At 56.0% G+C, this 22,985-nt stretch overlaps 1 long non-coding RNA gene across 3 annotated transcripts; it reads right to left on the reverse strand.

Moving 5' to 3' along the window:
• Window positions 1-2,113: 2,113 nt before the first annotated feature.
• On the reverse strand, window positions 2,114-22,536 carry LOC129148126 (uncharacterized). Of its 3 annotated transcripts, none has more exons than XR_008555301.1 (5): window positions 22,201-22,536; window positions 20,635-20,830; window positions 16,499-16,587; window positions 12,215-12,302; window positions 2,114-2,443 (listed from the first exon to the last, which is right to left on the reverse strand). It is a non-coding gene; the product is annotated as an uncharacterized LOC129148126 (long non-coding RNA). The 3 variants fall into 3 exon arrangements; XR_008555302.1 differs by lacking the exon at window positions 2,114-2,443 and adding an exon at window positions 11,623-11,703; XR_008555303.1 differs by lacking the exon at window positions 20,635-20,830.
• Window positions 22,537-22,985: the final 449 nt, after the last annotated feature.

A 22,985-nucleotide genomic window follows, 5' to 3' on the forward strand; every position in this document is an offset into this window, starting at 1 on the left:
TATTTTTTAAAGTGCAGTCGTTTTTCGTCTACAAGCCAATCGTCCCGCCTTGCAGCTTCTCTGCACGGAAGACTGTACCTTGGTCGAGGTGAGCGTGTCAAAGGTAACTTGTAACGCGCAGCCCCTTTCTGCTTCCTAACGCAGATCAGAAGGCTCGGGAAGCCGAGGCAGCCAGGACCGGCCCTCCCCTTCTTGGGAGGAAGCCCTGAGTTCCAGGCACCGTGCCCTCTGCCTCCTCCCCGACGGGGGCCCCTGGGGCTCCAGCTCCCTGCACCCCAGCTCTCGCTGCCTGCCGTGGGTCACCTGCTCACCTTCCTCCTGACACACAGCCCCCGTGTCTGTCTATCTTTGTCTTTGGCTTTGTACCTGGAGCCGGATGGGCCTTTTGCAAATAATTCTGCGTTCTCTCTTCAAACTCACGCAAGGCTGCCAAGACGTGCCTCAGTTTCTCTCTCCTCCTCTTACTCTCCTCCCACCCTCTGTCTCATCTCTCCCTTTCTTTTTTTTTTTTAAATATACTTTATTGATTTTTTTTTTACAGAGAGGAAGGGAGAGGGATAGAGAGTTAGAAACATCGATGAGAGAGAAACATCAATCAGCTGCCTCCTGCACACCTCCCATTGGGGATGTGCCCGCAACCAAGGTACATGCCCCTTGACCGGAATCGAACCTGGACCTTTCAGTCCACAGGCCAACGCTCTATCCACAGAGCCAAACGGTCAGGGTTCATCTCTCCCTTTCTCCCACTCTTCCCATTTCCCTGATTCCTGGCCACAGATTCCCAGGCGGTCCTCCCCACATCCAAGGCAAATCCTAACCCCAGGGAGGCCTGGGTTCAAATCCCACCTCCTCCTCTTCTTGGCTATGGGCCTCAGGCAAATCCCTTCACCTCCCCGGACTTCCTTAGAGCAAAGCCTTCTTGCCTCATCCGATTGCTAGAGAATCTCGTGAGAAAATGCACGTAACGCACTCAGCGTGGCGGCTAGTAGGCCTGCAATACACGCTCCTGGCTGTTGTCCAGGCTGCTGGGTCTCCTGTTGTTATCCTTGTCACTGTCACCCCTCGGGCGGGAAAAAGCTGGGAAGGGTGATCCAGGAAGATGGAACCGCGTGGGTAAAAGCCCCTGAAGGATACTGTGACAGAGCCACGTCGGGGGAAGGGACCATCAAGGCCCTCAGAACCTATAAAATTTTTTTATAATATCCTGAGAGCCCACGTCCCCAGGGTGGTGGGAAACGGCTGGTTTCCCCTGAGAACCAGGGAAGCGTCCCCGTAAATCACACCCAGTTACACGCAGGCAGCGGCGTCAGGAATGCCTTCCCCAACCCCCCAGTCTCCACCGCTCAGCCTCCCAGGCCCCCTCCTCAAAATAGTGCTCAGACTCCAGGCCTGGGAATGGCGAGGCCCGGCAGCTCTGGAATGCAGGCTGCGGGGACCTGGGGTCCCTCCGGAGTCGAATGTCTGGTGCTCCTCACCTCCCACCTCCCACAAGTGACCAGAGTCTCGGCAAAGCAGCCCAGGGGGGCCGTTTCCCTTCTCCGGTCTGCCCTGTTCCCAGCCACCGGCCTTCGAGGGGCCCTGCTTCTCTCCTGCTCAAGAGCGCCCCATGGCTGCCCTCCGCCGGCCTGCCACAGTCCAGCTCCTCACAATGACATTCATGCCCCTTCGCAGCGGGTCCCCACCTGCTTTCCTACCCTGTTTCCTCCACCTCCATCTGTATCACCCACAGGCCCCCTATTTCAGCCACCCCAGATGGTGCAGACGGCCCCAAATGCCGGCCAGTCTCCAGGCCGTCTGCATATGCTGTTCCTCTGCCTGGGACCCCGCTTGCTTCCGCCTTCCCTCTGGAAAACTCCTACTGATCCTTCAACACCCCCTTCCCATGGTGCCCTCTCAGTGAACTCGACCTGGAATCAGCCTCCTTCCTCCTCCAGCGCCCGCCACCCTGTGGACACACACACCTGTGTCATCACCCACGGATGCCAGGATGTCGCATCTAAAAGGGACCTGGGGAATCCCCCAGGCCTAGTCCTCGTTCTTTTCAGTGACAGAGTCTTGTTGTTCTAACGGAATTTTAAAATGGAATCCCAAAGTTGAAAATGGACACCTGTAGGGCAGCTCCAGTTGAGCTGAGATAAGACCAGGTTAGTTGGGACTCAGAACCTGAAGTTACAGGAACTCGGCTCACGATTGCTGAAGCCACGAAAGGAACATAGAGGCTCTTTTAGTTGAAGAGTCCAAGACATCGGGTATAACTGGAAAGGTGAGGTTGGAAATGTGTTTTGCATGTTTGTTCTCCTTTCCTTTGCATTGGCTTCATTCTCAGACTGGGTCTTTCCAAATCATAACCAAGACGTCCCCAAAGCTCTAGTCTCCCATCCCCCTGGCTCAGCCACACCAAAGGAAAGAGGGAGACTCAGTCTACATAGTTCCAGCAATGGTGCTAAAAAAAAAAAAAAAATTTTAAAAAAAGGTTTATTGACTCTGATTGGCCAGATTTGAGTCATGTGACTGCTCTAAACCAATCACCATAGCCAGGGCAATACACTGATCTCACTGGCCAATCCTGAGTCAGAGCCACCCTCTAGGGCCACCCTCCAGAACCACGTGGACTAATGACAATAAGGGAAGAGAGCTTCCCCATGGTGAAATCAGGGTGCTAGTATCCAGAAAAGGAATGTGGGCAGGCCCCCCAAAACTGATATCCACTCCACTGAACCCTCATCCCATCTTTAGCCCCCTTTCTTTGGCCCCCAAGATGTTTTCTGAAACCCCGGCCCTGATTTGAAAACCATGCATCTAGTCACATTTTATAGAAGAAGAAAAAATGAAGGCTCAGAGAGGGAACACGGCTCCCCAAAAGTCACACAGCCCCCCTCGATCATCACACTCCCAATTCCTTGGAAGTTGCCGTGCTTCCTCAACGCGTCTCCTCCCCGTTGGGTCCGCAGCATCTTCATTACCAGGTCTGGCTGAAAGGATTTGTCAGTTGTCGGCTTGCTTGTCTGACTAAATTAATGTTTTACATTTCTCCTCCAGTTTGCAAACTTTTAAAAAATTAATCCCATCATTTCAACAAGTGTAACAACTAAATTATCATCTTTACATGATTAAGGAGCCTGCCGCGTCTTCTCTTGGCAAACACTAGCATGCACATAATTTCACTAAATGTAATAAACCAACCATAGAACTATTAATTTTGCCATGGTATTCATAACAATTAGAAATGCATGAACCTTAAAATGATAAAAACGGGACGGAATACTGAAATCGCAGGAAATCCCCGATCCTCCCTCTGCAGCCTGAAGACGATGCCGTGAGATGCAGATCAGGGTCGAGAGACAGAAACGGGATGTTACCTGCCTCTTAGCTCCATCGCAGTCCACCCAGAATGAGACAGGCCAGGGTGAGAGCGCGTGGCTAACTCAAAAAATGGTTCCTCGGAACCTATAAGGAATAAGATATCAGGAAAAACTTCCTGCCTTTTCAGAGCTTTGATAGCCTTTAAGAGTGTGTAATCCTGGAATTGCAAATACATGGCAAAGGTGCCATCCCCTCACTTCCCATACCCATGGCAGACATTATTAATAGATCACAGCACCCTTTCCAGCCTGGCCGTCTCAACACAGCCCTCCGAGACAGGCATTACCAATCAATCACAAGATGATCTTATTTGCCATTCCACATGTTGGAGTCCAATTCTAGTTTACAGGGGAAGAAACCAGGCTGCAGAGAGGGAAATGACCTGCTCGAAATCAGACTGAGATTCCGGACAGAGTCTAAGGTGGAAGCTGGGGATGCTGTGGTTCTATTTCTGCCGGCCAGGAGTCATCATCACTGGCAGATGGCTCCTCTTTCGACCTCCTAAAGAAAGGGAAAGCCTACCAGACCCCTAGCAGATGCCCTATCACCCGTCTACTTTCCCTCTTCCCGCCATTTCAGCAAACTCCTACCAGCCCTTTGGTCTCCTGCATCATCGGTGGAACTTTCCCAGAGGACAGTCTGGTGTTCGCACCATAAGCCTTAAACATCAAATGCCCTCGTGCTCAGAACTCCTAGAAATTATCCCCAGAACGTAAAAGGACACATGCCTAAAAAAGCACAGTCATGGTGGTATTGTTTTAAATGGAATAACATTTTTAAAATAACCTAATAATTTACATTTTTATTTAAAAAAAAAAAACATTTTAAGACTAGATATTAACACATGACATCTTAGGTGTTAATACCAAGGTGTTGTTCTTAATGAAAAACGCAACTTTTCAAATAATATATGTACGTTGGTGTCATTTCAGTAAATAAGCACTATATATACTACATATACAGTGCCCAGGCAGTAGTCACCCAGCATCCATTATGAAGGGTGCCCGCTGGAGTTGGGCAACGAGGCATCCCTGCATGGAGCTTAAAACGTAGAAAAGGTTGTTTACCAAAACAATAATAGCAGCTATTGGACAGGGTGATTTTTTTTTTCCTTGTCTTAATTTTCTTGCTATTTCTGAAAAGAACACGGCTCGCTTATGTCAACGTATACAATAGCCCTTTCCAAGCACTTTCCTGCTTGTAATCCACTCGTTGCATATGCTGGCTCATTTCAGGACCGGGCTGACTCAGGATTGGGTATGTGAGGGGGCGGGGGTGTATTTTAAGCATCCATGGAGGACCTATGAGGACCAGGCATTGTGCTAGGGTTGAGGTCTCCGTCTTCAGGGGTTTCTAATCTAATGAGAGGGACGGACATCAAGCCTTGCAAACCACCGTGAACCCGTGCTGTGAGGGAGGGACTGAGCATCCTGACCTGGGGTTACATTGGAGAGATTCTGGAAGCACATCCTTGGGGAGTTCTCTGAGGCACATGACAGGGCCGCCTTGCCTTCCCACTAGACCACGCGTCTGCAGGCAGATACTGTGCCTGGTCCACATTGTTAGGCCATGGAACTGAGAGGCCCAGGCACGCGCCAATAGAGGCCAGTTTTTAAAATGCACCTGCAGGCTGAACACTGAGCCATGGCCACGGGACTTATCTGTGACCCTCGACATGGAATCCCTCCGAGCGCTGAAGCCGGCAGAACTGGGTTTGAATCCAGAAAGCAGCGGAACCTCAGTTTTCTCATCTGTGAAATGGGCAGAATCGTGGCTTCCTAACTCCGGAGGATAAAGCATAGGGAGACTGGCCACGCGCGATGCCAGGCTTGGAGGAAATGCCCTACCAATGGTGGCGTTGATCGGGTCCTGTGACTGTTATTCTTTCTGGACCTCCGCGGATGGAAGGGGCCAGACCACAGCCCCGCCCGGCCTTTCTGGATAGAGCTGGGACGGGATCAGAAAGAAAACACTTTCCCAACCTGGTCACCTCCCCTGACCCCTGGCCATGGAGAGCAAGGCTGGCCCAGGGGGCTGAGCAGCTGGTAGAAGAAGACGTGACCTAGACATGTGCCGGTTCACCTTCCTCTGCTCCCCTTTTCCCACCCGTCCAGGCTCCGACATTCTCCCCACGGGTGGCAGCTCGTTTCCGCTGAGGAAACTGCAGTCCGTGCGCCTGTGACGCCCACCCTTCGAGGAACATTGAGGTGACCTGGACAGGTCCGACAACTGGCCTTTCCCTCCGTGGCCCCAAATGCTTCCTTGTCGGCTAAGAACCTTCCTTCCCTCCCCCAGAATGCACTGCAAGCTCATTCTTGGAGGAAAGGAGCTGGACCCAGAGCCGGGAGTCCTGGCTTTCAACTCTGGCTGTGATAGGATGGTGAGCAAGACCCTCCTTCCCCCCCTCCCCTGACTCCCGGTTCCCTGGCCTCAGTTTCCCCACCTGTAAATGAGGATTGGCTTCAATGTTCCCATAGGGCCTTCTTTCTCTGAGTGTGACTTTCTTTTTTTTTTTTTTAATATATTTTATTGATTTTTTACAGAGAGGAAGAGAGAGGGATAGAGAGTTAGAAACATCGATGAGAGAGAAACATCCATCAGCTGCCTCTTGCACACCCCCTACTGGGGATGTGCCCGCAACCAAGGTACATGCCCTTGACCGGAATCGAACCTGGGACCCTTGAGTCCGCAGGCCGACGCTCTATCCACTGAGCCAAACCCGTTTCGGCCGAGTGTGACTTTCTGACACCGCCTGGCCTTGGCTTCAGACACCCCCAGTGCTGACTAACTACCTCCCTCCTCCCAGGCGGGTGCCAGTTCCTTGTCAAGACTCTATGCCTCTGCACAAGCCATTACACCTGCCGAAGGACGCCTTTCCCCTCCGAAATCCCCTTCCCTGCCCCCCAAGCAGGACTCAGGGCTCCTTTGCCTGGAAATCTTCCTTGAATGCTCGTGCATTCCCAGTTCCCAGGTGGAGAGCCCCCACTTTAAACTCAGCCCCAAAAGCCGTCTCCCCATAGGTGGGCCCCATGACACCCCTGGGCTGGATCTCCAGAGCCCTGGGGCCCACCTCGTGCCTGGACCACCACTTCTCCTGAGGACTCGGTTGACCAACTGGAATCCTGCTCCCAGCCCCTGTGGTGTGCTGAGGTGTGTGCTGGGTGCCAGGGATGAGAAAAGCATAAAGCCCAGTCCTGTCTCCAAGCAGCTCACAGCCTGGGACAGAGCAGGAAATCAGACCATCTCAATATGGTGTGGCTTTCTGGGCTGAAAGGGCATGTGTGCAGGTTAAGGTAGGAGAGAGGAGAGAATACTTCTGAAGGTGAAACTGAAGGTGATGGAGTGGTGAGGGTGGGACTTGGACAGATGAGGGCGGGGCTAATGAAGTGGGCGTGGTTTGTGGTGGGAGGGGCTGGAACCATAGGGCGGGGCTAGCAATGTGGGCGGAGTTTGTGGTGGGCGGGGTTTGTGGTGGGCAGGGCTGGATCCCATGGGGCGGGGCTAGCAATGTGGGTGGGGTTTGTGGTGGGCAGGGCTGGATCCGTGGGGCGGGGTTAGTGTGTGGGCGTGGTGAGGACCCCATATTGCCTGAGAAACTAGCAAGAGGATTTCAGTCTGGGAGTGAGTTGCTGAGGGGCCTGGGCTGCTGAAGATGGTGGCCTCCATGGGGTGGCGGCCGTGGGGATGTGGAGAGGCAGATGGATTCAAGAGAGACCTGGAAGGTAAATTCTCCAGGACTTGGGGGTGGCTGTGTCTGGGGGTGAGCGGGCAGAGGAGTTGAGGGTCCTTCAGAAAATAATGGAGGTGACCCTGTTCCTCATCAGACAAGTGGCCCCAGAGGGAGGAGAGAGAGGAGGGAAAGAGAGGGAAAGGTGGCCCCCGCGTGAGATACGTTGAGTCCAAGAAGACATCACGGCGCACAGTTCAGCACAGCAGCTGCTCCAGAACCAAACCTCGGATGCTGTCACCACGTCGGGCAGATGACTAAGCAATGACGGCCCACAGAGCGGACATACGCGGCAGACAAGGCGTCTCGGGTGTGAATGAATGCAGATTCTGAAAGCTGGGGGCTAAATCCAGAAGACTGGCCAGGGCCCCTCCATTAACCAGAGACCTCTGCTAACCGGAAGGCCGCATCCTGGCACAGTGGCCTGAGAACCAGGAGACTCGGGCCTGTGTTGGGCCAAGGCCACTGGTTGATGGTTTAACCTTGGACGAGCCCTTTGATTTTATTTTTAATATTATTTTTATTGGTTTCAGAAAGGAAGGGAGAGGGAGAGAGCGATAGAGAGAATCATCGGTCGGCTGCCTCCTGCACACCCCCTACTGGGGATCGAGCCTGCAAACCCAGGCATGTGCCCTTGACCAGAATCGAACCTGGGACCCTTCAGTCCACAGGCCGACGCTCTATCCACTGAGCCAAACCGACGAGGGCTGGGCGAGTCCTTTTAGGTCTCTGAGTCTCGTGGGATTGCAAAAGGATCAGAAATAGGACAGAGAGAGAGAGAGAGAATTTTCTCAGTGGGATAATAGGAAATGCTGGGTAAATCGTGCTGAATATTGTTATCAATTTTCTCAGTTGTGCCAGGTGCCAGGTGCGTGCACTCGCAGCCAGCGCTGCGGCCCAGCGGTCCCCAGGCCCCGCGTCCCGGGCCCCCGCTCTGGGAAGAACCTGCTCAGCCTCCCCGATTGAGATCCCCAGGGATGTGCGAGTCTCCGTGGCTGAGGAATTGGAGGAAAATCAATGTGAACCATGTAGTCAAAACAGAGTCGGCCGGCGGCGTCACGCCAGCCGCGAGTGAGCTTTACCAGGGACTCGGGCCTGCCCCTTATCTAGCCGTTTGTTCTCCAAAGTGAGCGCTACCCTCGCTGCGAACCCAATAAGTCTTTCGGTTTGACTCCAAACTCCACATTTTTCCTCTTTAGAAAAATGTCACCGACATTCCTCTGTTTCATTACTCTTGGTTGCCGCAGCTCTGGCCTCAGGGAAATTGCCAGCGGAGGGGAGCTTCGCGCACCCACCCCGCGGCCGCCGCAGGCCCCCGCTGGCCGTGGCTCGTGCTGGACGCAGCCCTCCTTCACCTTGACCATCAGCGCTTCCCGGGCGGGTGCCCCCCACAGCTCACAGGCTACAGACCCCAGGATCTGCCCCACTCCCACCTCCCCGTGGGAGGCCCAGCTGGACGTCAGCTGCCCCGTGCCAGGCCCTGACCATGTCTCACAAGCCTGTGTGTCTCTCTCCTGCTCTATCTCTGCCTTTTATGCTTCCATCTCTCTCTCTCTCTCTTCCCCCCCCCTCTCTTGCATGAACACTCTTTTGTACTTTTATGTCTTTTTCTATCTCTGCCTCTTTTTTCATGCATCTCTTTATGTACGTAAGCAACAAATATTTATTGAGCACCTGCTATTTGCCAGGCATGTTCCAGAAGCTGAGAATACAGCAGTGGGTAAGACAAGGTTACTGTGCTCACCAATTTGACCTTTGTTCCCCCCCACCCCGCCCCCCGTGCCTCAGTTTCCCTTCTGCGCAGAACCAACATACCCATCAGGTACGGTAGTCACAGAGCTTAGGGCCCACAGAGTTTTATGGGTTTTAAGAATATTTTCATTTCTTTCAAAATCGGGGGGGGGGGGGGGGGAGAAGAACTTGTTTTAAAAAAAAAAATTTTTTTTAATATATTTTTATTGATTTCAGAGAGGAAGGAAGAGGGAGAGAGAGATAGAAACATCCATGAGGAGAGAGAATCATGGATCGGCTGCCTCCTGCAAGTCCCCCACTGGGGATCGAGCCCACAACCCGGGCATGTGTCCTTGGCCGGAATCGAACCTGGGACCTTTCAGTTTGCGGGCCAACGCTCTATCCACTGAGCCAAACCGGTTAGGGCAGAGGAGAGCTTTTTGAAGACAATGTTTTAACATATAGGATTAATATTTTCATCTTTATACCAACAGAGTCATAAAATTTAACTTTTAATATCCTTAACGGAGGAAGGGGCCCACCAAAGCCATACTGTGGCCCCTATAAAATGGGGGTGATGGCCTTGGCCAGTTTGGCTTAGTGGAGAGAGCATCGGTCTGCGTACTGAAGGGTTCCAGGTTCGATTCCGGTCAAGGGCACGTACCACGGTGGCAGGCTCCTCCCCAGCCCAGGCCTTGGATGGGGGCTCGTGCAGGAAGCAACCAATGGATGTGTTTCTCTCACATCGATGTTTCTCTCTGTCTCTCCCTCTCTCTCCCGCCCTCTCTAAAAATCCACGGAAAAATATCCTGGGCCGAGGATTAACAAAAAAAAAAAAAAAAAAGGAGGAGGATGACGGTACCTGCGTGGAAAGCCTTTGGCCCGAGACCTGGCGCCTCGAATGTGCTCAGCAAACGCTTTTATTGCTGTTTCTTGTCGGTGCTGTTCTTAGAGCCACAAGAGCATTGATTCAGAAGTCAGGACGGGGAAACTGTTCTGGGCGCTCTCCTCTCCCGTGGCCTCTGGAAGCGGGCCCCTCGCCGGCCTCAGTTTCCCCAGCTGCACAGTGAGGGGGCTGGAGGCTGGACCCTCCCCTGGCTCTCTCTCTGCCTGTCTGCCTGGGGAGGGGAGAAGTCCCCGTCCCCCTCCCCCACCCCAGGGGCCTTGCAGCAGCAGCAAGACCGCCCACTCTTCAAACTCATCTCTCTCCCCGGCAGGTAAACATTACAGGTTCGGAGGATGATGATAGCCCCCCCCTCTTTTTGTTTATTTTTGTTAATTCCCGGATGTTTGATCTGGCCCAGGCCGGGCTCCCGTGTTTTCACTTGGTCACCTCTGATTCCCGCTCCGGGCACCAGAGTTCCCTGCAGACACTGGTAGAACTTCTTCCGGGGGGGTTTCCTGGGCACAGTCAGGGCCAGGGAAGCCTCCTGAGGAAGCCGGAGTTTGCGAGGCATAACCTCAGTGCAGCTTCCTAAGCGCCTACTCTGTGCCCGATGCTGTTCCAGGCGCTCTGCCGCAAACATAAGAGGCATCTTTGGGGAGCTTCCTGCAGTCACGGTGCAGAGCGTAAAGCAGAATAAATAAGTGCTTGGGGGATGGGGGGGGGGGGCACGGTTGTCATGGGAGGTGGCCAGGAAAAGCAGAGGGAAGGGGCAAGGAAACCCCTAAGTAAGCAAGTTCAGATGGATCAGCAAAGGTCCCCCCCCCCGGAAAGACAAGCGATGTCTAAGCTGAGCCCTGACAAATGGATGGGTGTCAACTAGGAGTCGAGGGCAGGGAAGGGCAGCCTAAGCAGGTGGAACAGAATGTGCAAAGGTTAAGGTGCTTTTCGCCCCGATGAGGGAGGTCATCCTCGTTTTCCAGGTGAGGGGACGGAGGCTCAGAGAGGCCACATAGCTGGTGATAGCAGAGGCAGGACTTGAACCCAGGCCTGCGGGTTCCAGACTCCACCCATCACCGCCATACGGCGCCCCTCCCGTCCCGAGCACCCTGCCATCTCTCTCACTGGCTTCCCTGGAGGAAAGGGTCAGGACCCGGATCATCCACCCACGGGGGAGCGGTCTCGGGGCCGGCAAGGAGGCTGCTACCTCTCTGCAAAAGGGGCTCTAGGGACCTCAAACTCCACCATCACAGCCGGGATGGCCAGACACCTATAATATGTGACACCCCCCTCCCCCAAAGAGCCCAGGTGGGGAAACTGAGGCCCAGGCAGCTGAAGCGCTTTGCCCAAGGTCACCCAGTGCCAGGGGCTGAGACGTGCAGCGCCCCCAGGCTGAGCCCCTGAGCCCCAGTCCTGTCTTGTGGGCCGGACACTCCCGCCCCAGCCCCTCAGCTCGGCCCCAGCCCCCTCCAGGCCCTCCCCCCAGGACAATGGAGCCTTTCACAAGCAGACAAAAGGAAAAAGTTTAAAAGGCGAGAATTATGTTTCCACCGTGGCCAAGGGGGTGGGGCGGGAGTCTGAGGTGGGGGGCGGGCCGGGGAGGAGCCGCCGCCTCTGCGGGAACGGAGGGTGTGTGTTTATTCATGTCTGACACAACACAATTTGATTTTCCACATAAAAGATCAAATAATATTTCAGTTACAGTTAATTACACACCCCAAAAGCACATCAAAAGGACGGTCTGCGTCCGCCCAGCCTGGCTTCGCTGCGCCGCGTGCGCCCGGATTTCACGCCCAGCTTCTCGGCGTCTGTGGCCCGGGAGCTCCGAGGCTCAGGCCCAGATGGGCCTTTGAGGCTGGGCCAGGGGGCCCAGGTGCCTCTTCAGTCCTCAGGCTCCTCGCTGAGCTCCCAGGATGGCCCCGTTCCCAACGGATGCTTTGCCTCCCCACCAAGATAGCAGCCCTCCTGGCCGGTTTGGCTCAGCGGATAGAGCATCGGCCTGTGGACCAAAGAGTCCCGGGTTCGAATCCGGTCCAGGGGTCACCACACACTGGCAGGGTCGCGTAGGGCCAGCCCAGGACTGGGGGAGGCTCAGAGGAAGCGGCCTTGCTGGTGAAGGTTCCCAGCTATGGGCACCGTAGGGGGCGGGGGAGGGGAGATTGGGGCTGCAGGGGCCTGGCAGGAGGCAGGGGGCATAGGGAGGGCAGGAACTACTCGGGGCCCCTCTCCCCTCACACCCGTGTACCCCAAGGCCCAGATGTCAAACGACCATCCTGTTTGCCGGGCAAAGATGTTTCCTGTGCAGCCAGGCATAGCCTACCCGGTGCCACCGCAAGCCCTTCCCAGAAGCCTCTGCTCCTCAGCCACCCAGGGACAGAGCCCCACACTCCCCACCTGACTCCCGCTGCTCCCCTCAACGGCCACATCCCGCCAGCTCAGTTCCCTCCTACCCAAACAGATCAGCACATCCAGATGTCACAAGCCTGACACAGTCAATGAATTAGACCCACCTCGGAAGGCCCGGCACGTGGTAGGTCCCTGATGCAAATCTGGGGCGTGACCGCAGGATGGTTCTCACGTTCCGGCACACAGCCAGCCCTAGACGGAAGATTAGAGCCATGGTCATCATTTATGCTCTCATCCTTGAACTCAGCACACCGTTCTACACACAGTGGGTGCCTTGGGGCGGGGGGGGGGGGGGGGTGCTGGCCTCTCCCTTGTCACCATCTGTTTGTTTCGTTGAGGGCAGGGTTGTGTTTTATTTACCTCTTGCCTTGCATGTATCTGTGCTTCACAAATGTTTATTGGATCGGTGAGTGGAAGGAAGGAAGGAAGGAAGGAAGGAAGGAAGGAAGGAAGGAAGGAAGGAAGGACTAATAGATGGATGGATGGGTGGATGGGTAGAAGAGTGGATGGATGGAAGGATGGATGGATTGATGGGTAGATGGATAGATGGCTAGGAGAGTGGATGAGTGGATGGATGGATAAGTGGATGGACTAATGGGTAGATGGGTGGGTGGATGGATGGATGGATGGATGGATGGATGGATGGATGGATGGATGGATGAATGGATGGATATATGGATGGGTGGATGGATGAGTGGATGGATGAGTGGATGGATGGATGGATGGATGGATGGATGGATGGATGGATGGATGGATGGATGGATGGATGGACTAATAGATAGATGGATGGATGGGTGGATGGGTAGGAGAGTGGGTGGGTGGGTGGATGGATGGATGGATAAGTGGATGGACTAATGGGTAGATGGGTGGATGGGTAGGAGAGTGCATGGATGGATGGATGGATGGATGGATGGATGGATGGATGGATGGACGGACTAATAGATAGATGGATGGATGGGTGGATGGGTAGGAGAGTGTATGCATGGATGGATGGATGGATGGATGGATGGATAGATGGATGGACTGATGGATGGACTGATGGATGGATGGATGGATGGCTGGATGGATGGATGGATGGATGGATGGATAAATGGATGGACTAATGGGTAGATGGGTGGATGGGTAGGAGAGTGCATGGATGGATGGATGGATGGATGGATGGATGGATGGATGGATGGATGGACTAATAGATAGATGGATGGATGGGTGGATGGGTAGGAGAGTGGGTGGATGGATGGATGGATGGATGGATGGATGGACGGACTAATAGATAGATGGATGGATGGGTGGATGGGTAGGAGAGTGTATGCATGAATGGATGGATGGATGGATGTGGGGATGGATGGATGGATGGATGGATGGATGGATGGATGGATGGATGGATATGGATGGATGGATGGATGGATGGATGGATGGATAAATGGATGGACTAATGGGTAGATGGATGGATGGGTAGGAGAGTGAATGGATGGATAGCTGGAAACAAGAATGAGTGGATGAATGGATGAATACACAGAGAGAAACCAAGGGTGAAAAAATACTCTTTGGCTACAGGACTCGGGAGTCCTAGGCTCAAGCTTGCCACCTCCACCTAATCCATCGCGTGGCCCTGGTTAGTGGGGCCGCCCTCCGGGGCTTGTTTACTCGTCTGTCAAATGAGCATCATGACTCTGCCCTGCCAGCTCCCCGAGAGGCCTCATGAGGCTGGTGGGCATCGCTTCCTGAACTGTAAAGTGCCCTGGTGGGCAGGCGGTGGCCACTCCGGAGTTGGCTGGGGAGGCAGGAAGAATGGATGGCCCTCGGCGGGGCAGCCTGGCAGGTGATGGAGGGCCGACACCCTGGCTGGCTCTAATCCTGTGTGGCTGCCCCTCTAGTAAAATTTTATGGCCTCTGAGAGCAGGCAGAGAGCTGCCAGCAGCAACTCACTGGGAATTTATGGCTGGCCTTTTCCCTCCTCTCCCTCCCTTCCTCGGCCCAACTCTCGCCTACGCTGGGGTGCCTGGGCTTGACCATGGAGACCTGGGCCCCTCTGTGGGGCAGGGTAGGAGGGGCTGAATGAGGAGAAGCTAGAAGGAAACCTCCAGGGGGATGGCGGAGCTGAAAGACCTGGATCTGAGAAGCATTTGCTTGGCAGAGGGTGTGCAAGAGGCTGAGCCGCACTCTGCATCAGGTTATAAAACCGCCTGTTATCTAAGGTCCCTTTGGGGGAAATGCGAATGGGGCTGCAGTGACCACAGTTGCCTCTTTCAGTCCCTGAGCACATCCGTTCTTTCCCACCGCAGGGCCTTTGCACATGCTGTTTCCTCTGCCAGGGGCACCTTCTCCCGACCTGTGATTTGCTCACTTAACCAGGATGCACGTGTGTGTGTGTGTGTGTGTGTGTGCATGATGCCTATGTAAAGGAGTGTGTGTTTGTGACTAACATGTACCTGGCACACATGTGGGCATGTGAAAAGCATAGGCATGATCTCATGGACCGGAGAACCAGGGGACTCCTGTGAGGGGACATGCACGTGTTGCAAGTACTGGGTGTGGCCACATGTGGCCGGAAGAAGGGGCAGAGCTATTTCTGGGGGGTAGTGGGTCCCAGGCACGGCAATGGCCTATGCATGCCCATGAACTTGACGTAGGGATACTTTGTATGACCCTCATTTCATAGAGGCAGAAACGGAGGCACCAGAAACTCACCGGAGAATCTGAACCCTGACCCGAGGGAGGCTGTAAACCATCAGGGAAATGGAGGGGCTGGCTGGCTCAGGGTGGGGGGGAGCAATGAGATTGCTCAGGGGAGCAAGTGCAGTGTTAGGGGACCTAGTGGACCGGATGACCTGTGGAGGGGGAGAGGGAGGGGGGTGGGGAGGGACAGGGAGAGAGGGAGGAGCCAGAGACTAAGGGAGCCTGGGAGGGCCGGCAGGAGAGCTGCCTGGGCCCCGCTCTGGGCCAGGCTGGGAACCGTGGCCTGGGACCCAGTTGACTTCTGAGGGCGGCGCTTTGGGGGCGCCGCTGCCGGCCCGGTCAGCCCCCATCCGGCTGATTTATGGGTGCTCTCCGCCCTCCGCGCACTGGCCACCCGCAGCCACCGCCGGATCTATTATTGATGAACTTCACGAGCCCGGCTAATTGACTGCGCACACCCCTGGCGGCCTGCGGCAGTGCCGGCTGGAATACAGGCCTGGTTGCCCCAGCCAATGTCAAGTGGGGGGCGCCGCGCCCCTTCTGGGTCTGGGAGGAGAGAATGGGCAGGGGTGCTGCCTGCAAGAACCCCAGCATCTCAGTCCCAGCCCCCCGGGGTGGGGCCGGCTGGGCTCTAGCCAGGCCCCCTAGCCACCTGCTGTGCGGCCTGGGGCCAGCTGCTCAACCTCTCTGAGCCTCAGTATTACCTGGAACACCCCCACAGGGGCCTGGACTGGACCAGATGACTCCCCTGCCACCCTGGGAAGGCAGCAGGTGGCATGACCTCCCCAAAGCTGGTTCATCCCAGGGGCCTGAGTTCGGTCCCTGCTTTGCCACCACCTGGCTGTGTGGCCTGGATCAGGGATTTGGCCTCCCCTCTCCCCCCTCCTTCCCCTCCGCCACCCCTGGAACCTCCCTTTCTTCACCTGGAAACGTGTCCTAACACCTGGCTGGAGGAGTTGAGGTCCAAATTCAAACCGCAGGCCTCTTTCCTGAGCACCTTCTGCTGCATCGACAGCAGACGCCGCCGGGCCGCAGACCTGACCCAGGTAAAGGCTCCTCCCAGAAGCGAGGCATGGGGGGCGGGGGGGTACCCTGACTTAGGTGGGGAGGTGGGGAAGGACTCCTGGAGACAGCGGGAGCATCCGGCAAGAGTGGGCGGCAAGTTCCAGGCTCCGGGAGGAGGGAGCAGCTGGAGCAGAGAGGCAGGAGGGAGGCGGGCAGGTCTGGAAGAGGAGCAGGAAGGAGGTGCCCACGTGACCGGAGTGGAGCCAATGAGGGGAAGGGAGCCAGGTACGGGAGTCCGTAGTGGGGTCAGGACTTGAACCCGGGACTGGGGCATCGGGAAAGGCGCCCAGAGATGCTGTCAGGCGTCCCTGCCCCACACCGGGCCAGGATGGCTGGGCGGCGGTGCCTTCCCTGCTCCTGGCTCCCCCAACCCCCCCCCCCCCAGCCTCACCTCTGTGAACTTCGTCTGCCCCCTCTTCCTCCCCCCACCTCTGCCAGGTTCCCGAGTCAGGAGGGAGACACTCCTGGGGGGCACGGCCAGGACCCCAGACCTGTCCTCATTTTGCCCACGAGGAAACCAAGGCTCAGAGAGGGCCAGCCCCCTGTCCAAGGTCACACAGCTGGAACCATCCCATGAGCACCCACTCGGGGTAGGGACAAGGCAAGGGGCCCACCCCCCACATGGGACTGACTGCTGAGCTTCTCACCCAGTGGCCCCTGGAGGGTGGAACGGCCTTTCTCCAATTTCCCAGGCAAGGAACGGGGCTCGGAGGAGCCCTGACCTCCGGAGTCAGAACTGGTTTGGGGGGAAAGAGGGAGCTGAATTTCAGTTTTCCATTTACGAGGTTCACTTTTTCTTATCTTATACTCAATCCGTAAAAGGTTTACTTTGTGTGTTATAGATATTTTTCCCTTTGAGTCCCCCCCCCCCCAAAAAAAAAGACACTGGGTTATTTATGTGGGTAGGGTTGTGTCCATTACATCTGTTTTCCTATTTCACCCTTTGGGGTAAAACGCTCAGGATTTGAAGTGCAATGGAAGTGAAACAAAAACACACACACACACAACAGACAGCCCTAGCCAGTGTGGCTCAGTGGATAGAGCGTCAGCCTGCGGACTGAAGGGTCCTGGGTTCCATTCCGGTCAAGGGCACATGCCCGGGTTAGGGGCTCGATCCCCAGTGTGGGGTGTGCAGGAGGCAGCCAGTCCATGATTCTCTCTCATCATTGATGTTTCTACCTCTCTCTCCCTCTCCCTTCCCTCCCTGAAATAAATAAAAATATATTTTTTCAAAAACAGACAGAGAGGCAGGGAAATAGAAGGAACAGAGACAGAGAGACAGAGAGAGAGAGAGAGAGACAGATGGAGACAATGACCAAGAGAGGAGAGATTGGTGGAGCCCGTGGAGGGCCAAGGGGGCCGAGGGCCAAGGAGGGAGGGAGCCGGGACCGCTGGGAGCAAGGCGAGGGAGGCGCAGGGAAGCCAGGGCTGGCTGCTGGCAGGGCCCTGCAGGCCTGAGTGGCCACTGGTCAGCGAGGCCCGAGGCCCGGTGGAATCCCTGGCCTTAGGGAACCCCCTGGATTTTATTATAAATTCTCCCGCCTCCTCCCTCCCTAGAGCTGAGTCACTTCAGAGGCAGAGGGAACTGGAGCCCAGGATCAGAGCCAGGGTTTCCCTGCCAGAAGCTTCCTGGGGGCAAAATAACACCTCTAGCCCCTCACATGGGGTGGGCAGGGGGTCAGAAACAAGCGTTTCCCAGTTCCCGGGTGCTGAGGAATCACACACACACACACACACACACACACACACACACCAGTCCTACTGGGCCTGGGGTGCAGGCCTCTTCAGACCATGGTGAGATTCTTCTAGAAAAGACAGAGAAGCAACAGGGTAGTGACACCAACCACTGTGGGACCGGGGGACGGGGGCGGGGCGGGTAGGGGGGCAGCCGAGTGATCCTCAATTAGTCGCCTCCTCTCTCTGGGCCTCCTGTGTTCCTCTAAGCATTGCTGTTTCTTGAAAAGAACCCTAAAAGCACAGCTCTCCTGGGGAAGGTCACACATTTGGAACCACGCAGACCTGGGTTCAAAGACTGGCTCTGCCACGTCCCAGCTGTGTGACCTTGGGCACGCGCCTTCCCTCTCTGGGCCTCAGTTTTCGCATCTGTAAAATGGGTGGCAACAGTGGGTCCCTTCAAGGAGTCAGTCAGGTAGGGCGTGCGTGGCAGCTAGTACCCGCATGAGCAGAGAGAAGGCCCGTCTGTCCTGAAAAGCAGGCACAGCTGGCCTCCCGCCAAAGACAGCCGCCCCAGGCTCTCGGCTCCCCCTCCTCCCTCCCCAAAACACCTGTGCTGACTCCCTTTCCGGCCTCATGGAATGAAAATTACGTGAAGAGGCCCACGCTTCTCTCTCGCAGACAAAGGCCGAAAAATAAAAATTCCAAACCGTCCCGGGAGGCGGCGGGAGGCTCAGGAAAGACTCTGCCGCCAAGACTGGTCCCCTGGGCGCGCGGGCCGCACTCTGGGTCCAGCTCCCCCTCACGTGGCTCCGGAGCCGGGCAGTTGTGCCGGATCGGAGCCCCGTTTGCTAGAAGAGAAAGCCGAGACCCCGAGAGCAGAGGCCAGCGGCCCCCCGTCGGGTCCTCTGGACCCCGAGTTGGAGGCAAGGATGCGAAGGGTGACCAGGGGTGACCGGGACGGGGTGGACAAGTGTTCAGCTCCTGGTTGGACTAGAACGTTCCGGGCAGGAAAGCAGGGGCTACAGAGTGGGCAGGGGCTGTTCACAGACAGCGAGACAGACGGCCTTGAACGCCAGGGCGACGCAGATGCTCCTGGTTACGGCACCAGAAGCCTCCCCGGGCGCTTCCACCTCTAACAGAGAGGGAGCCGGCGTGGGCTCGGGAGCCAGGGCAAGTCCCCGCGGCCACCAGACCCTGGCATTTCTAATCCGATGGTTAGTTTTCATGGACAGCACGTTTTCCATTCCAACAGCGATAGCAGATCTCGTATGGACATGAAACGGGAACCCTTAAAGCACGTCTGAAGTAAGAAACCGTGCAGAGGTGTGGGTTAGGGCAGCATGCGGAGGAGGAATGGCGGTGTGGGAAGCGGGTTTTCTCCCGGCTCAACAGACGGGTAGCTTTCGGGCCTCACCTTCGCCCGGGAGGCTGCCCCACCTGCCCACTCACCAGCCACCTGCCAAGGCTCAGTAGGTGCCTGCCCTGCGCCCAGGGCTGGGCTGCCAGTTGGTGCCACTCTGCAATCGAGCAGGTGTGAGTCGCTCCCGAGCTTACAGTCTAACAGGGAAACGGATACCTGAGAAAATCCAGGGCAGGGGTTGGAGGAATGCAGATGAGAGGGTGGATGCAAGGCCTCCCCGGGGAGATGCCATATTTGAACAGAGACGGCGAGGCAGGAAAAGGCTACCCCCCCTACCCACCGCAGAAGAATTGAGGGGGCAGGAGGGGGGCAGTGGGAGATGAGGCAGGCAGGCAGGCCCCACCCCACTCAGGATCTCGAAGGTCCTTAGAAAGGATTTGGGGTTTTGTTCTGGGCGCGGTGGTGCAGCCACAGGGTTGTTTTTGTTTATTTGTTTGTTTTAAATATATTTTATTGATTATTTTACAGAGAGGAAGGGAGAGGGAAGGAAGAGGGATAGAGAGTTAAAAACATCGATAAGAGAGAAACATCCATCAGCTGCCTCCTGCACACTCCCCAGTGGGGATGTGCCCACAACCAAGGTACATGCCCTTGACCGGAATCGAACCTGGGACCCTTCAGTCCGAAGGCCGACGCTCTATCCACTGAGCCAAACCGGTCAGGGCTGTTTTTGTTTTGTTTAGTTTAGTTTTGTTAATCAGGAGAGTGACTTGCTCCAATTTGAGGGATTTTCTTGTTTGTTTGTTTGTTTATTTTTGGTTGTCTTTGTTTTATGTATTTTTTATTGATTTCAGAGAGGAAAGGAGAGGGGGAGAGAGAGAGAGAAACATCAATGATGAGATAGAATCATGGATCGGCTGCCTCCTGCACGCCCCACAATGGGGATCGAGCCCTCAACCCCGGGCATGTGCCCTGACCAGGAATCGAACCAGGACCTCCTGGTTCATAGGCTGACGCTCAGCCACTGAGCCTCACCGGCCGGGCCAACTTGAGTTTTAAGAAGACCCTCCAGGCCACTGCTTGGACCATGGACTGAAGGGGACGCAGTGCAGGAGAGGAGGAGGTCAGGAGGATAGCGGTTTGAGTGTGGAGGGGTGGGGGGGAAGCAGGGCGCAGAAAATCGGCCACACCTGGGAGGGCTCGGTGGCTTGTTTGTGTGCTTAGCAGACATTCATGAAGCTTCTGCTCTGTGCCAGACACCAGGCTGGACACCAGCGAGGCAAGGATCCCATCCTCATGGGCTGCCTGTCCAGGCGATGCACACGTCACCCTGTATGCCCGCGTCTGTGCGTGTCACCTGCGTGTTTGTGCACATACACATGCACACCTGCACTAGGCCACTCTCACCCTCTCCCGGGCACACATGCACACACACACACGTGCATGTGTCCCGGAACCCACATGTGCACCCCTGCCCCACGCACCTTTGCACACGCGTATTCATCCGCCTCGCTTATAAAAATAACCTGGGAGCTCACCCGTCGCCGGCTGGCGCTGTCAGGGAATAATTGAGATCCCCGGGCTCCTGCTTCCCAGGTGACTCACCGGGAACGCACTGCGCCCTCGCCTCGGCCCCGCAGAACGCCGCGTGCGCTAAGAATACTTTCCCTTATTGTTGCGAATGACATTTGAATTCGTTTTCCTCCCTATTATGTGCGCAGACGGCGGAGACGGAGGGCTTAGTACCTGCCCGCCATTAGGTGACGTGACAGAAGAACCACACGGCTCGCTGCTGCGGGAAGGCGTCTGGGGCCACCCGGACCCCGAGGGCTCCCGGACAAGAGGCAAGAGCCCGTCCCGTAAGCCGGTTCTTGCTCAGCCGCTGGGTTGCAGTGTGACTTTGGGCAACCCACGTTGTTGCTCGGGGCCTCAGTTTCCTCATCTGCGAAATGGGCACGAAAGAGATGAGCTGGATGACCTTTGGGGTCACCTTTCCAGCTCTCCTGCGTGTGATCTGGGGCTCAGACCAGGAGGCTGGTCTCCTCCCAGGCCTCTTCTGTTCAAGGGGAGGAAGGTGGTCTCCATCAAAGTCTGAAAAAGTGAGTCTTCCCGTAGCAGCGGTCGGCAAACTGCGGCTCGCGAGCCACATGCGGCTCTTTGGCCCCTTGACTGTGGCTCTTCCACGAAATACCACGGCCTGGGCGAGTCTATTTTGAAGAAGTGGCGTCAGAAGAAGTTTAAGTTTAAAAAATTTGGCTCCCCTGTATGGCCTGATGTCTGCAATTTCTTTAACCGATATTGTTTGTTTATAAATCTCTCTCAGCCACTATCCGGTTTAACCCACCCCCCAGTGCCTTCTCCTGGGGGGTCCTGGGCCCCTCAAGGACATGAGGACATCGGGGGTCTTTGCCTGTACCCCATCCTTTGGGGCAGTGGTCGGCAAACTCATTAGTCAACAGAGCCAAATATCAACAGTACAACGATGGACATTTCTTTTGAGAGCCAAGTTTTTTTAAACTTAAAAGTTCTTCTAACGCCACTTCTTCAAAATACACTCCCCCAGGCCGTGGTATTTTGTGGAAGAGCCACACTCAAGGGGCCAAAGAGCCGCATGTGGCTCGCGAGCCGCGGTTTGCCGACCACGGCTTTGGGGAATCGGGAGTGGGTGGCATATGGAAGCCGCGCAGGCCAGGCCACCCCATCCACTTAGATCCTGGATGCTCCGTCCAGACCGGGGTGTCTGGGGGTGTCCGGGGCGCTGAGAGTCCACGATTTCCACAGTGAAACGTGAGAAAATGGCCCGCTTTGTCATGGATTAAAATTCCAGACTTGACATCTCGGTCATGGAGCTTTGAACTGGCTGTCAGAGCATAAACCCAGGGCCCGGCGGCATGGACCTGGGGGACCTGGGGCTCCTGGGACTCACAACCACGTGTTCTCAGGAGCCGCGGTCTCGGGGTTCTGGGGGGCGCGAGCTCTTCACATTCGAGACTTTGAACCCGTGCACGGCGGAGGCCTTTGCACCGGAGGGCTGGAGGGGCCGTCATCAGCATCCCACCTGCCCTTCCCAGTCGCACAGAGACATCCCGGCGACGCCTCCGGCTGGGCCGAAGGAGGGACCCGGGGAAGGAGGCCGCAGCCGGGCCCTCAGAACCCCAATGAGGTTTCACACGAACCGCAGCCTCGGGGGGACATCGGGCTGCTCTGCCCTGGGCAAACCTCACATCCACCTCGGGGGAAAAGGAGGACACCCCCCACACACACACGGCTACAGACACGAAAACAGAGGCCCAGAGATTGTAAGCGACTCACCCACGGCCACCCTATCAGTTCCCTGTTGCCGCTGTAACCCATCACCACTTGTCTGGTGACTGAAAACAGCACAAATGTATTCCGGTTCTGGAGGTCGGAGTTCCAATGAGGGGGCTAAAGTCGGGATGTCAGCAGGGTCCCGTTCCTTCTGGGAGCGCCAGGAGAGAATGTCTCGTGGTCCTTCCCACTTCTAGCGGCCTCCTGGGTCCCTTGGCTTGTGGCCCCATCCTCCGTCTTCAAAGCACATCACCGTGGCCTCTGCTTCCCTCCTGGCGCAGCTCCTTCTCTGACTCACCCTCCCGCCTTCCTCTCACAAGGACCCTCGTGTGTATGTATACCGCTCCCCACGCCCCACCCACCCAGATAATTCAGCCTAAGCTCCCTGTGTCTAGAGCCTAGCTTAAAGCCTCTTTGGCCGTGTAGGGTAACGTGTCACAATCCCCAGGAATTAGGACAAGGACACCTTGGGGGGGGGTGCAGGGAGACGTACTCTGCCCACCCCCACCACACGGGAAGAAAGTGCCAGAACCGACTGGAACCAGTCTGGCTGGCTCCAACCTTTGTCCCCGCTCCCTCCAGACCCCCCACCCCCCCCCCCCCCCCGAGGCCCTTCCACATGGTGAACGGTGCTGCCAGATAAAATACGGAACAAATCACTTTTTACACCTAAGTCCGTTCTGCTCACTGTTTGTGTGACATTGAAATGGAACTGGGCACTCCGGTGGTCCTGTTTGCCAAAACCTGCCAAAACCTGCCAACCCTAAAAGCCAAAAGCATATCACAGG

This window comes from Eptesicus fuscus, chromosome 23 (genome assembly GCF_027574615.1).
Source record: "Eptesicus fuscus isolate TK198812 chromosome 23, DD_ASM_mEF_20220401, whole genome shotgun sequence".
Classification (NCBI taxonomy): Eukaryota; Metazoa; Chordata; class Mammalia; order Chiroptera; family Vespertilionidae; genus Eptesicus; species Eptesicus fuscus.